Source organism: Ischnura elegans, chromosome 2 (assembly GCF_921293095.1).
Source record: "Ischnura elegans chromosome 2, ioIscEleg1.1, whole genome shotgun sequence".
Classification (NCBI taxonomy): domain Eukaryota; kingdom Metazoa; phylum Arthropoda; class Insecta; order Odonata; family Coenagrionidae; genus Ischnura; species Ischnura elegans.
In genome coordinates, this window is record NC_060247.1 from 77,705,099 (window position 1) to 77,722,815 (window position 17,717).

Consider the following 17,717-nt stretch of genomic DNA (forward strand, 5'->3'; position numbering starts at 1 on the left):
CAAGCGGATAGATGAGAGGAATGGAGAGCTGCGTCAAACCATTCTTCAAATTGCAGACTAATTATGGTGATGACGAGTTAGTAGAGAAAATAATGAAGCGAGGAAGTTGCAATAGGCTATAACATTAACCCAAAAAAAGCCAAGTAGAACTGTATTTGGTTGGATTTTCTCTGTAAGTATTACGAATCAATGCCACAAGCATCCAACAGAATGTGAACCTAGTAGATAAAACTTCGACCGAAATATGCATGCTCGAGACGACGAAATTTTTCAAGAATAAATTTCCGAGTCCATTGGTCATTTCACGTGAAAATCGCGCGTTTTGTTTTAGACCAAGAATATCCTGAGGAATGTAATACAGAAAGAGGAAAGGGAGTCAAAACAATTTGTCATGGCTAAGCAACAAGACCTCGGTTAAGATGAAAGATTTGTTGATGGTGCACACCCGTCAAATTTTTCGTAAATACATTTGGTAGTTAAATATTGACGAAATAAGGATACATGTAATAATATGTATCAATATTTCGTTAGTTATGAGAAAATTCTTATATTATGAAATTGATGGTTTGAGGTGTAACTTTGTGAAAGCGATTCATAATGAAAAATGAAAAAGCACAAAGTTTATTCTTTTTTATTTTTTTATATTATGAACAAATTAAGTTTTCTCGCCTCGTATGCCATTCATTACTGGCATCTATGTGCCCATGAAATATTCGGGTGTCATCTTCACTGGTTTTATAACTATAAAAGCTGTAAAATGCAATGGTAAAACTTAAAATGCAGAGCTTTATGGAATGCTTTGTCTATTTGGGCATTTCAACTGATCCGTCCCGAAGAGTCTCCGCACTCCAATACACTTTCCGAGTGACCTTTCGTCGCGTCTTCAAGACGCACTTCCCACCAATTTCCTCCCATCGCCTCTCCAACATTCTTCCTTTCCGCAATGTAAACACTATCAGTCGCTCGTTTCCGCCTCTCAGCATTCTCGCCGCGATGCTGAGTCCTTTCCTTCGTGTCACCAGCGAGCGGGCCGCAAGCCTTCAGGCTGACAAGCTAAAGTCCTTCCTTCCGCAAACAACAACTCCCGTCGACAATCTTACCTCATTTTGTGGCACACGAGCCGCCGGTTTCTCTCTCTCTCTCTCTCGAGGTTTCCTGTGGCTCGCCTTGTAAGGTCGCGTAAATGAGGAAGATCCGAGAAATTTACGCATACTTTCCGGTACGGATGGACTGTCGTACCGCCAAAATTTTGAAATTTCGCTCGCTTCCTCTTACGCATTACGATTACTCAACGGTATTAAAAACTATTCAAAAGGGGAGGTTTCAGTGCACAATAAATACTGATGTAAAAATGAAAAAGATGTCTCTCAATAATTCAATGCTTTGGTGAGAAGAATAATGGAAGAATTCGCTCATGACAATGGAACTCGCTTAAAAATGATTTCTGTTGGCATTGCCTATTTGAATCCGGGAACCTAAAGCATTTCAGCAAACGTCCCACAGTCAGTGACATCATGGCCACCAAAGAACTGATGTTCGATTGAAGTCTTATAAATCCTCTGGCAAAGAATATTTTTTATACCATCTTTCAAAATCAGGATGTTTCTGTATTCTCTTAAGTAGCATAGTTAATCATCGAATCAGACATTTTAAGAAGTAATTAAGAGTAATAGTCATGGTAGGATAGTTAGGATTTAGAGAAAGATGGGAAAAGATTTGGCAGCAACCGAGGTATGGAGAATCGCCACATACGAAAAGTATCAATCCTAGTTGAAACTGACTAAATTTTGATACTTAAATTTCTAGGTAATGAATTCACAAAGGCAAGTACAAACAATCTATCAATGAAAGAGAATGAAGATTATAGATTGATAAGCATTCAGGAATATTCATTTCATTCCCGCAATTTTGGAAGGGAACATTTTCATTATAATGTAAGCACATTATTTTGGCGGTTGTAACGTAAGTAGCTATAATGTAGTGAAACAACATCATAATGGCGCTTAGATAGTCATTATTTAGCAATTACTTCCTTAGCCCTGCTTTTAATCTTATCTTCCTTTCAGCTTAACACGTATTTTTCATGACTCCATCTGAGAAGAAATTTGGGGTCTTCCGGTTAATAGGCAGGTAAGCAGGAATAACGTTGATACCAGACCGTACAAATGATAGGAATAGCAGGGTGAAATGGCATACGATAAATGTATTACCAATATTTTCAAATTCAACTAAATTTAATTGTATCTAACCGACCATGAAGGCAATGGATTAATCCTACAAAGAAAAAAATAAATGAAAGTCGATACATCACTCCCGCTCTACCGGTCTTCTTCCGTGACGGATTTATTTGAACCATTCGCTGCCATTTTGAAATATACGTAAGAAAGCCCATTTCAACATTTGACTGTATTTCAAATTTTAAAAGATTTCAACCGTATTTTTTAAGATGTGGACATTTTACATTTGTGCCTCAGACAAATGTTGACTAATATCTACTACATACACCCTGAAAATTTCAAGGTGATAAAGATGTAATTTTACACGAGCAATAAGTCACCAAAAGAGAAAAATTACGGCAAAATAGTGGCGCATTCTCTCTATGCTTCGGCGTCCATATCGACAACAGCCCACAAAGACCGAAAGGTTCATTTGGATTTTCTGCTTGCGACCGGGTACGACCTTCGTTAATCCTTCTGTTTACTTTCACTCACCGTTTCCCCGTCCTTCGCACTTACAGTGGGTTATTGCTCCTGGGGTGAAGGCGACAAGGTGTTTAAAATTAGGCTCGATTCTCAACTCCATAGACCACTTAAAGTCTTCAGAATCGAATACAACGAAAACCGTGCATTATCGTACACGAATTGTTTATCATTTCTTACAATTGAATTCAAATATTTTAGTCTATCAAAGCCGTGCTCCATCATACATGAGTATTCAAAATTTCTTACGCTGACATTCCAATATTTTACTCGATGTTTACTTTCCGCCGTCTAGAAATGGAATAAATGTATTCATAATACGTGTAATTCAAAAATTAATTCATCGAATGAATAATAATACCGCCCAATTGTAGTTAATAGAATACGCAAAGACTCAACGAAAGAAGTGTGGCAGTGGTCAACTTGAATTGATCTCTATATGCAATTTTATGAACAGTTGAAATTGATCTCTATTTTTTATGACATTACTAGCGTAAAATTAATAATTATCACCGCAAAACGCAAAAATGGGACAGCAAGACATAATTCACAGTGTCCGGCGATATATGGTGGAAATGTTTAATGTTCATGATGATAAAATAAAATAAAATGGTTAATTTCCACACACTTTTTTTATTAACGAACTACCGACCCGGTTTCGATCCTTGATAATGACACTACGTGTCGAAACCGGGTCGGTAGTTCGTTAATAAAAAAAGTGTGTGGAAATTAACCATTTTATTTTATTTTATCATCATGAACAGCAAGACATGATCTCTCTGTGGTTTTAAATTTTCGGCATTCAACCGTTTCACTCTTAATGATGAGATTTTTCACATCACCCTTCCCGAAGTACACTCCATCATAAACCAAATAGTAATTCACCACAGCCAATGAAAATTTCAGGATTAGAATCAATGAAGATATATTATTGAGGTTTCCAGTTCATTGCCTAATTTCCTGAGTTATTAAAGACTTATTCTTGACACATTTTTCGCGAGATGTGCAGGGATAAGTCTACGCTTTGAGCTGTTACTAAAAAAATGCAGACAGAGTTATATCCGGCGTTACAAATATAAGGCTAGAAAAGAGAACGATAGCTGTATTTTTCCCATACTGGGAGGAACCTTATTATGCTTGAAAATGGTATTTTGAGGAGGCTACAGATAGCACCATGAGGGAAGGGTGGAGAGAAACCCGGCGTCAGCATTAGCATGCTCCTTACGAAAAGCGCCGAGGGGTCCACAGCTTAACGTCCCATCCGACGGACGGAGTGTTGCGCTTGAAGTGCCTTCCACTAGGCACTCAAGCAGGGATCGGGCAGCCTCGGAAAAATCTTTGCCTCCGCCGGGATTTGAATCTGGAACAACTGGGCGGGAAGGCAGCAATCAACTCACCATACCAACCTGCTCCTTATTGTCATTCACTATGCATAACTATGAAAATGTATAACCGTTCCAGTCAAACGTATTGACACTAGTATGATCACTCGAAAAGCCTTCAACTAAACGCCGGGAGACTCCGAAATGAATTTCGTTGCGCAACCTCACTTTCCTTTATCTCTTCCCGGACAAATAGCAGATGGAAACTAGGGAACGGGACTACGATGTGAGGTAACGTGGCATATAAGACAATGCCGCTCGCGAAATGACTTGAAGGACATCTGGCGGGAACCAATTGCCTCACCCCCTCCTTCCGTTCTGATTGCGAGGAAAACCATTCGCGCCAGATTACGGCCTTCCCGACTAAGTGCTCCCTTAATTGCTCTCATCAGTGAAGGCTGGCCGTTTAGGAAATAATAGGCACACCGGGACTTCTGCTCAATAGACTCCCAGAAAAGCTACATCAGAAGCCATTGGATTGCACTTGGCGAACGTATGGCATGCATGCCCAAAGTTATAAGTGAGCTTTACGAATTAATAATATGGAATCATACAGCCATTCATGTTATTTTTATGTTCATGCAACATACCGTTCATGAACAGGAAAGATCTTCTGAGAGGATCGTCATGAAAGAGTATAAAGAAAAGGTTAGTAAAGAATTTGATTTGGAGTGTAACTATTTACGATGTGGGAACGTGGACACTAAGAAAGGAGGACGAGAGAAGATTGGAGGCATTCGAGATTTGGGTATGGAGAAGAGTGGAGAAAGTGAAATGGACAGAGAGGAGGAGGAACGACGAATTGTTGGTCATGGTGAGTGAGGAGAGGCAGCTATTAGATGAGATACGGAGGAGACAGAATGTATTGGTTGGAAGAGTACTTAGCGGAGAAAGGATGTTGAAAACGGTGTTAGAGGGTAGAATTTTAGGGGAACGAGGGAGGGGAAGGAAAAGAATAGGATTCTTAGATAGATTGAAAGGGAGTAGGCCTTGCAGTGAATTGAAGACGGCAGTGCTGGAAGGAAAGGGAGGCTCCCAGATCACTTCTTTAGTACTATTATAGTAATCGGTAGATTACTATATTAATAATACAGCATACCCTTTTTTTGTATATTTCCATTAGACACACATCACAATTGGACGCGTTATAGACTTTGAAGAAATAAATTAATAATAATGATAAAATAAACTATCATTTCATATACATAATATTCAGGAATATAAATTCAGTTCCGTTCAAATAGGAGTTTTTGCATTTTGCGTTTAGTTCTTATTTTCTCGATACTTCGTCTAAGTCTTCGATATAAGTCTTTCTTCGTCTTTCTGCATCAATATGAAATTTTTATTTTTATCATTGACAAAATAGCTTATGTCTAACTTTAACGTTACTAATGTCCTGAGTTATTTATGGAAGCATTATTACTATCGGCAATACCAATGATGTCATCATGATCCGTGCCAGTGAGAGAACACACACTCAAGATTGCATGGAAATATTCTGAGAATTCGATTGTCTTCTTCTCCTCGCAAGTATCCACCTTAATACAAAACATGGACTTAAAATTAAATAAATCCGTAGGTGGCCTTAAATTTGCACTGCCTTGCCTCCTATGTGGCCTTGAGGATTATCGAAATCCTCCGGCATGAAAAATGGAAGACGAGAGTGAAAAGAAATGACTAAAGCGAAGAATATGGCCAAAATACTTAAACCCAATCGCGGTTAACCAGTGAAGGAAATCCAGCATCCGTGGCATGCCGTGAATTCTGAGACCATTCCGCGAAAATAAGAATGGCAATATGTTGAAGTTCTTATAAGGCAATTCCGCTGAAAAAAAACAATTGCTAGTTATTTTAAGAAATTTCTCAGTGATGTCACATTTATCGTGGTGTTTCATACTGCATATCCCTAAAATTTATGGTTAGGAGTCTTTCAGTGGATCTAATGGTTCTCATTTTATCCTTACGAATATGTTTCAAGGTTTTCGTATGGTTTTATTGACCTTTTAATCGAAGAGGATATCTCATTAGCCAATGAATTAAGAATAAGAATCAACGAGAATAAGTTAACTCTGTAGTGTAAAATTGTACATAAAATCTGTATAAATCAGATGCCAAGTGAAGGGTATTTGACCAAGAACCTTAGAATAGGCCTCTAGGCATTACATACGTTTGGAAATAATGTTGTTGGGCGCACGGGTATGAGTGGTTTCTAAGGACTTCATCACAGGAACTTTAAGGACTTTATTTTTTACGGGACACTCATCTAAAGACACGAAAAATGCATTAATTTGCATTGATGAAATGCAATGCGTTGATGCGAATGTCGGTCAATGGTTTTACATGATTTACAGTAATTTTATAGAGCCTGAACTTCAGTTGCTTCGAAAGTTATTTGAGCCATTTTAGTTTAACGTAAGAATTACTTCTGTAAAATCATATACCTACCCAATCAAAAAGGCAACTCTGAATACTTATCCAATCGCATTTGGTGTATGGACTAGGTAACGTTACATACGAGGTGAAGAACAGCCCTAGTATGTATAATTAAGATTATACATGAATGACTGAATTTTCTTCAATGCACCCTGTGTCATAAAAATTGATGGTGGTCTCTTATAATGTTGCAGGATGAAGCCACACTAGGTATATACCGCACGACGCTACGAATGAGATCATTGCGGAGTTTGGAAATGGCCAGGCTAAATCACACTTATATATAATGTCAACCCGAAGCTTCCCTTCGAAGGTAGCGACTCGTTCCGCAGCAAGGTGGACCACAAGAGGAGGCGAGGAAACGGAAGTGCGCTCGTCGTCGTCTCTTTCCTTATTTTCATTTCCCAAGCGAGGCCGGCCGTGACACGGGTCGGGCCCTGTTTGGGATTCCAGACGCGGCGAGGTTATTGCCAAGGCGAGTACTCGAAGATACGCTCAGATGACTTTGCAAAAACAACTCGGCCGCTTTGAGCTCCCCAGTATTGTGATCGTGGAGAGTTTGAGATATTGTCTCTGCCTCAAGAATAAACACAAGCAAGAGAGATTATCGACTCCCGCGCTTGAGTCAAAGTCTGCAATGGAAAAATCAGAGATCACGCAATGGGTTTGATGGGTATTAATTTATTTCTTTCCAAGCTGTGACGGATCCAGGATAGGGACAAGGGGGGACAGGTAAGCCTGGGGAGTCAGGGGCGCAGCTAGGAATTAAGGCTAGGGGGGGTTTTAAGTGCAACGAATACTGGGAGTGTAGGGGGTATGGAATACCCGCAAGGGTAAGCTGGAGGTGCGGGGGCCCTCCCCTAGATAATTTTTACGATAAATGGTTATTAAAATGGTGAGTTTTACGGCTTTCTGAGGGATACTTTATTAATCCTTACACTATTCTATAAGTAATATTAATCCAATTAAGTAAAATGGATTAAACTTAAAAACATTTCTGAGCTCTGGGGGTAGAGGGTTTAACCACGACCACCGGGAGAGAGAGTGGTCTCTCTCGGTGGTCGTGGTTTAACCCAAAAATCCCACACCCTCGCTGCGCTGATGTGGGGAATAACCTCCCAGCAGTAGTGGGGGTCCCGGAGGTTACCAACATTTTGAGAATTTCTACACTTGTAAAAAAACTTTGAGGTTGTCTCATTACTAATTTTCCGAAGAATTAAGTTTTTAATACAAAACTCTATGCATCCATCAGCCTCCTGTATCTCATTAGAAGGGGTTTTTGTCCCGGGATTGCTCCATACTTAACTCACCACTCTATCTTAAAGATTTTTACCTTTTCAGTGCAAAGAGGTTACTGATGGTGGAATTTGCATTCGTCCATTTTTCCGATTTATACCGTTCCTCCCTTTCAGGACCCGTCAGGAAGCGTTTGACCCTGCATGAAGTTCATTTTGGAAAATAAAAGAATATATAACTCGGGTTTAATTTCATAATTACATCTTCAGGACATATGTTATGATACCCGAATCGTAATTTTTTAAAATATGTTAGTGCACCTTACAAAGTTTATTCTTTTATTTTCCAGGATTGAAAGGTTTCACACAGTTAAGCCTGAAGCTATGGATTATATAAAGTTCATCTGTTTGGTGATATTAACATTTGTCATAATTTAGTAACTGGATAGTTTTAATTTTAAGAGTACAAAACACCTGATGCCCTAATTTTGGTTACCTCCTTTGGCCATAACAGGTTAAATATTCATTCGTACATAGCCAACTCAAAATATAATTTATTCAGCTCACATCACTCGCTAGGACATTAAAATATGTATTTCGATTACCGCAGGGGACCTCGCTAGCCAAGCACATACCGATGACGGAAGTCGTCGAAGATGGTGTTTATCACACCATCGAATCCCACCTTGGCATTTTCACCTCAGAATAGCTAGCCCCCTACCGGAGGATACCTGGAAATCCTAACACCAAAAGCGTCTCAATTCAGTGCGCCTCCCTTCTGGACCTCACACGCTCGGATAGGGGAAAACCCAATCGAATACCATTACAGTCTTGGAAGAGTATTTCCCCGCCACGCATTTCCATCCACCAATCAGGGCTCTCTCGCCTCCATCCTTTTATCCGTCCTGTTTTTCCTCATTCGTTGTCCCTACCCTTCCTCTCTCTCGCTGAGTTCCACGCTCATGCCCATACATTCAAGATTATGCTTGAATTCCCGAGGTATTCTCCAGATTTACAAGACTGATTTCATCATTTTCTCCGCTCAAAAATAGTGTCGGTCAACATTAACTTAAGAATGGAGGTTACAACTGTGTTACATTATTTGAAGGTCTATATGTAGCCATGGTCGCGCAAACCAGAGGCATAAGATTCACCAATTAGGAATAGGACATCATGGGGAGAATTCTAAGGACGGATTCCAACCCACTTCGGGATGCACTAGGCTTGAGTACTTAAATTTCCCAAGCTTCCGGAAGTGAACCTTTTTCACCTTAAAGCGTAGTTCACGACCAAAATGAAATTGCTACTATTAGTATAGCCGAAAAGCCTATAATACTACAAAGCCATAGATGATGACGAAAACTGTATAAAAAAATCATTCACATTTTTAATGTTTGATCTTAAAAGTTTACGTTATCAATTTAAACTACATTTTTGTGCTTAAAATGGTTTTTTAATGCATTGCACTCATTTTTATATCGCTAAAGAGCCAGATTATCAACTTAAGGTTAGATGGCGATACATCGTGGAACTTGGTGACAGGAAACATAATAAAAATACACTTTTGTATGTTCCACAGAAGTTTTGATAACCGATCCAGGTTTCGACAATACCTATGTCCTTTGAAAATGACATAGTGTATTGTCGAAACCTGGGTCGGTTATTAAAACTTCAATGGAACATACAACAGTGTATCTTTATTATGTTTCCTGCCAGATTATCGCCCCACGTCAACGGCGTGGCTTGGAAAAATATTTCGGGGGCTCTCCTGGAAGAGGGTAAATTACGGGGGGGTTTTCGGAGGAAGGAGGTGCGCATTAAACAATATCCCAAGCATTTCAGGGGTGGAGGTGTTTGAACTCCCACCCCGCTCGCGACAATCTTGCTGTTTATGACTCGTTCATATATATCTGGCGAATACGAAAGTTACAAAATTTTCGGCAGGGATGTGATGTTTACAGTGATTTTCATAAATTTTTTACGTTAAAATCCATCTGACATATTGAAAAATAGTTTCAAAATTAACTTGAAGACGCTTGTCTTTCTGTTTTTGATGATTTAATTACGCATGTTGTGTAACGTACCACGCGAAAACTGCAGCTTTTCTTTTCGACACATTTCATTCTTCGTACCCTTATGAAATGGATTCCTCCAGCCAATTATTAGGCGCGATGATTGTCTAAGTAACGTTTAAATCTACTGAGAAATCCACGCTAACAACATTCACACCACAATTTTTATACCTATATTTGACGAATGCACTGCAATAAAAACATCGCCAGAATGCTGCGCTAAAAGTTATGTATTTATTTATAGTTCTTGATGACAGTCAGCGGCATTATTGTCATGCGTAGGTGCGTTCTGGTCCGAAGACGTTATTTAGCAAATACATAGTATACATATACTTAGCAGTGGCGGATTCAAGATAGGGACAAGGGGGTCTAGTTAGTGGAGCTAGCTAGGCTGGGGAGTAACCTCCAAGCAAAAGTTGGGTTCGAACAAAATTGCCATTTTATCTAGCGTAAATAGAATACACCTGCACCTCCAAACCCATCTCTGGACCCGCCACTAATACTGAGGGAAAATCCTCTGATTGGAGTTCAACCAAACTCCAGCGTCGTATATTCCAGACTCCTCGAGCCACACGCACCGCCCAACCGTCTTGACCTTCGCGGCGTTTTTCGACGGTCACCGCCGTCGTTTATTGGCTGTTTCGAGCTGGAGAAAAGGGAATAGGAGGATGGCATCGTTGGGAGTGTTTTCCTTCCGCCAGACACTCATCTGTTCTCCCATCTCTTCCTCTCCAGTGGGATAGCCAAAGGCCGGATCAGGAAAAAGCCCGTGCATGAAAAAGCGAGTATAATCGTTGTGTTTGGGTTATACATTATACATCGCTCTGTCCTCTCCCGTCAAAAATTTCCCCATCCGTCTCCGTGACCTCTCCGTTGCTCAGATCAGCCTCACGCAAGCGTTCTCGTCGGTGAAGTCAGCCGGACCTTGCTAGCACGCCCGCCAGAAAGGCCGGCTTTTTTTTTCTTGCCACGCCTACTTGGTGGGACACGCGAGGCCAAGAGGCTGATCCAATCCAGAGCGCGAGAAGCAAGCTAAAGCAAATGTAATCATCACATGTATTAATAATAATAATAATCCCATAAACTGAAACTCATCCATTACCAAAGATAACGTGTACAGGAACCTTGGCCGGCCAAAAAAATAATAAATAAAGCACTAAATGGAACACGTGACGCGCACGTGTGGAAAGTTATATACGCCAAGGGTGAGGCTCGCCATGAGAAAATAACCCGGCTGAGCCGAATGGCGATTATTTTAAAATATTCTTCCCGAATATTTTTTTCTTGACATCTTAGAGCCACCTCAAGAGTTTTTGACAGGGTTTGGAAAATTAGTTGGTAGGTATGTTTTTTTATGTGACATACACCTAGAGTGAAGTTCGCCATGAAAAAATATTTGGCTTAGCTGGGACATTCTTTTATGGCGATCTTCACTCTTGGTATATATAACAAAAAACGTACCTGCCAACGAATTCGCCAAACTCTGTCAAATACACACTTAGATGTTAAAATAAAATTATTCGGGAAGTAAAAAAATGTATATGTTGGTTAATATTTTCCTAACCCTAATAAATTAAAAGATTACTCCGTAGATGAGAAAAAATCGCAGTTTTAAATGTGAAAAAATTGGATCAAGCACTGCTGGTGGATGTCCTTTTAAAAAGGATTTCAGATTATTTATTCCCTTTTACATGGCACAAATATTAGACTGGCTAATAGCTATTTAGACGAAAATAGATCACATTTCAAGAGCTAAATCATCCTATAACATTACTCGGAGGAATGATAAGGTTGAGAACACTTTAGAAGCTCGCGTAAGGACCAGAAAAAACGCAAAAAATATTAACGCCTGCTATGAATCACACATCGCTAGTGAGGTTATTTACCACGCTTGTGCTGAGGGAAAGCGGTGTGAATGAGAATGTTTCCCTTCCATTTTCCTGAACACTAGGAATACACATTTTCCAATAGGAAATCAAGCAAGCAGGCGATAGTTAAAAACTACCATTGAACGTTTATCAATGGTTAATAACTGTAAATTTATTAGAAAGGAACACCGGAAGAAGAGAATCATTCGTCGGAAATGAAAAAAACAACAAAATAATTGACCTCAACTGCCATAGGATTAGATCGCTCCAATGGACACATCGATTCATTCAGATGAGAAGAGGAATTTGGATTCAAAAGTCTTTACAAGAAAGCGATGCGATCGGACGACTATTTCGAAATGAAATAACTACATATATTCCACATTTTATTTGAAATTCGGTAGTTTTCGGCAACACTGCAAAGCAACCAATTGAAGTACATGTTATGTGTTACAACATAAAAACCGATCGATTGGTAGGTGAATACAAAGAGTGAAAACTTGATAGGACTTTTAATATTTTCTTATTGACAGAAATTTGGAATACAACGTGTAAATGTCTCGGAGGACTTCATTATTATCTAAATTTGCGAGTATTCATCGATATCGCTATCAGGATCGAGTTTATACTTTGATTTGAGCACATTTATACAATTCGTCAAAGCCCTGGGAATGCCAAACAAATGAGATGATGCTCTAGGCACACTAAGTCACAGGAAGGAGAAAATTTGGCAGGAATTCCCAAGGGAAATTCCGTCACCAAAGTTACGTCGAAGAACATTCGCGGTAGCTATGTCACTGGTGACGACCTTCCCAGATAGCTTCGAGCGGAGAGCGAATTGACCTTCATGGCTGACTTTATTGCGCAAAATAGGGTCATAATTCGGCCATTCCGTGACCTTCACGAACATAAACTGATGAAAGAGACTAGAAAGTTTCGTGAGCAAAGGAATTTTGCTTGTTCCACGTGATAAAGGAGGAAAATGAATGAAGCAATATGAATAATGTATGTTTTGATGTTTGGAAGGACCGTTACAGAAAAAAAAAACTAATCAATGTTAACCTCAAAAAGAAAATGCGAGAATCAACCAAACATTTCGCCAACCGTACGGCATCCGATCTAAGCACTGCAAGTAAAAAGTGACTTTGTACGCAGTTACATGCGCGGGTGCAAATACCGAATGCCAATGTAATGTCAAGTAACAATGACATTAGCTTTCGAGGTAGATAGCGCATTGGTGTAAGCATCAGCATACCTGACTTGCAATGTGGAGACTCAGGTTCAAATCCAGGTTAGGCCAAATGATATTTTATGGCGTATCACACCTTCGGTGTATATACAACCTACTCAAATTTTCTTATAGTCACTTTCGTATTATGAATTTTTCAAAAATTATGGAAATTATATCTACCTCATTTGTTACGTTTTTAGTTTTGAAAAATGATGAAACAATTAGTAACTACTTCCGTGCATCAGCTGTAACGCAAACACTGGAAAATAAAAATTCGAATGACCATACCCTTAAAATATAAGATTAATGGTGAGCACTTGGAACAACACTGCAAATGCCAAAATGTACAGCTATGGCCAATCTAAATCATTATTTACATTAAGAAAAAGAACTTAAAATAAATCTTACGAGATCGTCATAATATTTTTCCACTATGATGGTGCAGAAAGAACAAGATAATTGGCTAGCTCTTCCGGGTATCCATTTCCTTAACCTCTAGGATTCAACTTCATTCCGTTAAGCGTGAAGATGGGTAATTATTTCATCCGCTATTGTGTTTCAAGCAATCACGACCTGAAGGTCGTGAGGAACTAGCAAGCGGCTACTAGAGGTCAAGTTCGGAAGCATTAGTGCCATAAAACTGCTACCTCAATTAAGAAAAACATTATACGATGTCATTCGAAGGCCAATGAAAAAGGAAATAATAATTGAAACCTTTACGTCTTGTAACGTTTCCGCAGGAGGTTTATAATAGAACGCAAGGAGCCAAAGTAAATTATTTAATAAAACAGCTATCAATTAAAAAAAACATATTTAGGATGCATGCATATTACCTATTGTCACTCATGAAAATTACGAAGAAGGTTCTCAAAAGATCATTCACGATCAATGACTGATCCAGGATAGGGACAAAGTACATGGCTACGTGGGGGGTAACCTGTGGAGTAACCTCCAAGAAGTAATGGGGGCCCGAAAAAAATACCAGTTTATCTAGCCTTAATTGAATACCCCAGGTGGGGGTTATAGCCTCTCTAGTTCCTCTCTAGATCCGCCACCAATCACTATTATTCAATTGGAAAATAGATCTAAAATATATCTGGAGCCTCAGTAAGTTTATCACCACGCCAAGGGAGCAGCATGAACAAGAAAAGGATTAAAATCGACTTGTTTCTTATACCCGCGATCACATATGCTGAACCTGGCATTGAGGCATGAAATACCACGTTATTCCATTATATCCATTATTTTTTTCGAAATGGGAAATCAACTGCAGCTGCAAGAAGGATAATGAATAAATTGGCACAGAGTAAATATCAAAACATAATCTATCAAATCCTCTTGCTTAAGTTATTCGCAAAAATATTTCTAACCAAATAGTACGAATAAATAGCCTGACCATCACGCCAATTTTCAACAAAAAGGTCACTTTTCTCGCTATGGCTTCTTCAGGATAGAAAACATCGTGAACTAACAACCGTGGTCACACACTAATACGTTGTACAGTATTTTTAAGTTCCAGGCTCACAGCTGAATTTATTCTTTCATTTTTGGGGGTCTTCACGATTTCCTCCTCTTCGAATAGCCATGGAATTGAAATGCGAAAGGAATAAATCATAAACGACCATGGAGAATTCATTTTCTCACGCATACCTACTTCAAAATCATGAGCAAATGTCGGCAGCATTTTTTTCAAGGCAAGTCGGAGGAATGCTCTACTCCCGCTGATAATGATGCAGTGATTTCATTCCATTTGTCCTCCCTATTTAATTAATAGAAGAGAACTGATTTAAACGATTTATTAATTATTTCGGTTACTACTGACTGAATTTTTAATTAACGCGGCAACTTTTTTCTGGCCCTTTATCTGACTTTCTAAGCATCAAGATAGGATTTTTTATATTAATAAAATGTAAAACTGGGCGTACAATCCCTCCGTTAAAATATTGGACAGAAATCAACTTAGCAAAACAAAATAGTACAATCTGGCATTAAGAGGACCTCCGCCTCCCACTCGACCGGACGTGTTGTGTCTTATATCGTGACGTTTTATTTATTTGACACTTATGTAATCGGGTTTGTTGCGGCGGTCAGAGTATTGGATTCCCACCCCGTTGGCCTAGTTCAAATCCCGGTTGTGGTAGAAAATTTTCCGGCTTTTCGATTCTAGTTGGAGTGGTTTGTGGAGGGAACTCCAAGTACAGCATTCCATCCGTCGGACGTTAAGTCGTTGTCAAGACAGTTCCAGTGGGAGTGAGTGAATGAGCGTTTATTTGATCTGGGATAACTTATAAAAGTAAAGAAAAGAAATAACATATCATGCTCTGCTCTGAAAACAAATGTCATTTTAGCAAAATATTCCACATAAATGATACAAAAATTTTTTTTTCAGTTTAAAGAAATCATAGCGAGGCTTCACAAGAAAAAAATGTATTAACAACACCACAATAAAATATTCAATATCAATAATACAAAAGTATAAGTTTTCTGAAATCGTTACGAACACTTATAAGTATGACTTGAAAATTCGTCCTCCTTAGCGTTTGGTGGGATATTCACTGTACGTCCTTCTATGCTCATGCACATATTTGGAAGTCGCGACCGACAGCTAGGTCATTGCGCTGTAGGAAAGGCTGGAGAGAAACTCGGCGTCGGCATTAACATGTTTTCAATAAAAGGCGGTGAAAAGACCACGGCTTTATGATCCATCCGACGGAGTGAGTAGTGCACGAAAAGTCCCCACCATAAAGCAAAAATATAGGGTATTAATTATACGTCCGAAATGAACAGTTACCAAACTATTTAAGCGTTTATAAATAAAATAGTTTATCAAAATATGAACATTTTGAATTTCCGGAGTGAGTCTTCATTTAATGAGTCCCAGTTCATTTTTGCCGCTGCACTTGCATTGCATAAAAAGGAATACAACCCATAAAAAAATTTCGCAGAAAATCATTTTATTATCAGTTCTATCAGTAGGGACGACTATTTATTTCAAAACTTATCGGAAGTGAAGCAATGACAGTAATGGCCACTTATGTTTGCAACATTTGACCCACTATTTATTATTTTATATTCAACTATATTGATTTCCAAAAGCATTAAATCAAGATTTCTAAAGAGTTTAGGCTCTTATGTATGTGTTTTAATGTAAATACCGGTAAATAAAACGAAAAAGTTTTTTTTATTTCTAAAGGCCTGTTTACACGGTACATTAACCCATATAAGTTAATGTCCAAAACTTTTACGAACGCGTGAATGAGTTCATGCATAATTATACGAACGCGTGAATGAACGAGATAGTGCACCGTGTAACCATCCCTTGTGCGACTGAATGTACAGAAAATAGACCCTGCTGTAATTTGGTTCATGCGTTCGTACGTGTTCCGTTCCACCAAAATCGTTCATGCAATCTGACAACTTGTGAGAGCCAATGCATAAGAGTTAAGATAAGAGGAGCATTTGGTTTGAATGAGAAAATTTCATCCGCATCCAATCGTTACCAGAATACCCGAAAATATAAAGGTACATTGGGAAACAAATTATCAAGAACTCCTTTATCGACGCCATTTTATTAAATTAAAGCGCATTTACCACGGCAAGGTTTCTGCCAAATACCAAATCTCCCACAATCGCATTTAAACTCATCACATACTTAGTTGTTTGCATTGGATTGATCCATAGATAAAAGTGAGAAAAGCGCAGCGTTAAAAGGGAAAGCGAAGGGCATTGGTATTCCGACGCATGGACATCCCCAGCCGCTGGTCGCCTGCTTGGAGCGTGACGCTTTCCCATTGAGCCTATGAATAAAGATAAAAACTCCCACAGCGCAGGCGATACACCCATGGCAAGCACGTTCAACTGAGTGGGCAAAATACTGTCGTAATTCATCGAACTCCAAGCCATTGGATTAGAAACACTGTGACGAACTCTCGACGAGTCAGCACGCGCTCCGAAGCTATCGAGGTCAAGTCTAAGGTCACCCAGATGGCTTATCTTTCCCTCAGGATACGCGAAAAGAAAACGACAGTGATGCACGAAATAGAAAAAAATAGTGTTTAAATGTATGAATTAATTAGTGCTGTAATAGTAGTGTTGTTAAAAAAATTATTGTTTTAATATACGTAGTATTCAATAGTCAATGTATTAAGGGGATATCAAATCAGCTCGCCCGGTCGTATTTTTCGACGAATCTTTGTTCAAAGATTAAGCTATTACCTTGAAATTTTTACAGTTCATAGAGCAAATCTTAATCAAAATTTGCCTGTAACCCAAAAATAACATTTCGTGCCCAGAAATTCTACGGTAAATTTTCAAATTTTATATCGAGGAAAATGTTGAAAAAGATGTCCTCCATAGGTTTTGAAATTTTCATTTAGATATCTCAAGTCTTGAGCATGACGAGAAAAATAGCCGATTGAGCCGGAGTGATGCGTCATCTTAAATGAATGACATGACTGAGGAATCTCTACGGAGCAAGATGATCCCTGTCTCACAATCACCTTAGGTCCTATTCACTCACCCCTCGAAATCCTCCAGCCACAAAAATTGCGCAATAATGATGTCAATCAGTCATTTTAAAGAACTTAATTTTATTAACAATTAAGGAACATAATTAATAGCATAATTTAAGAGAAGTCGACGTTTTTAAAGCTAGAGAGTCATCATCATAATTCAAAGATTAATTTGCGGTAGCTTACCATTCATTTCTCATACCAGTTAATCTTTTAGCACTTATCAAAGTTGTATGTCTTACATCCTTCATAACCTGCGCTATGCACGAGCTCTCTCGTATCTTAT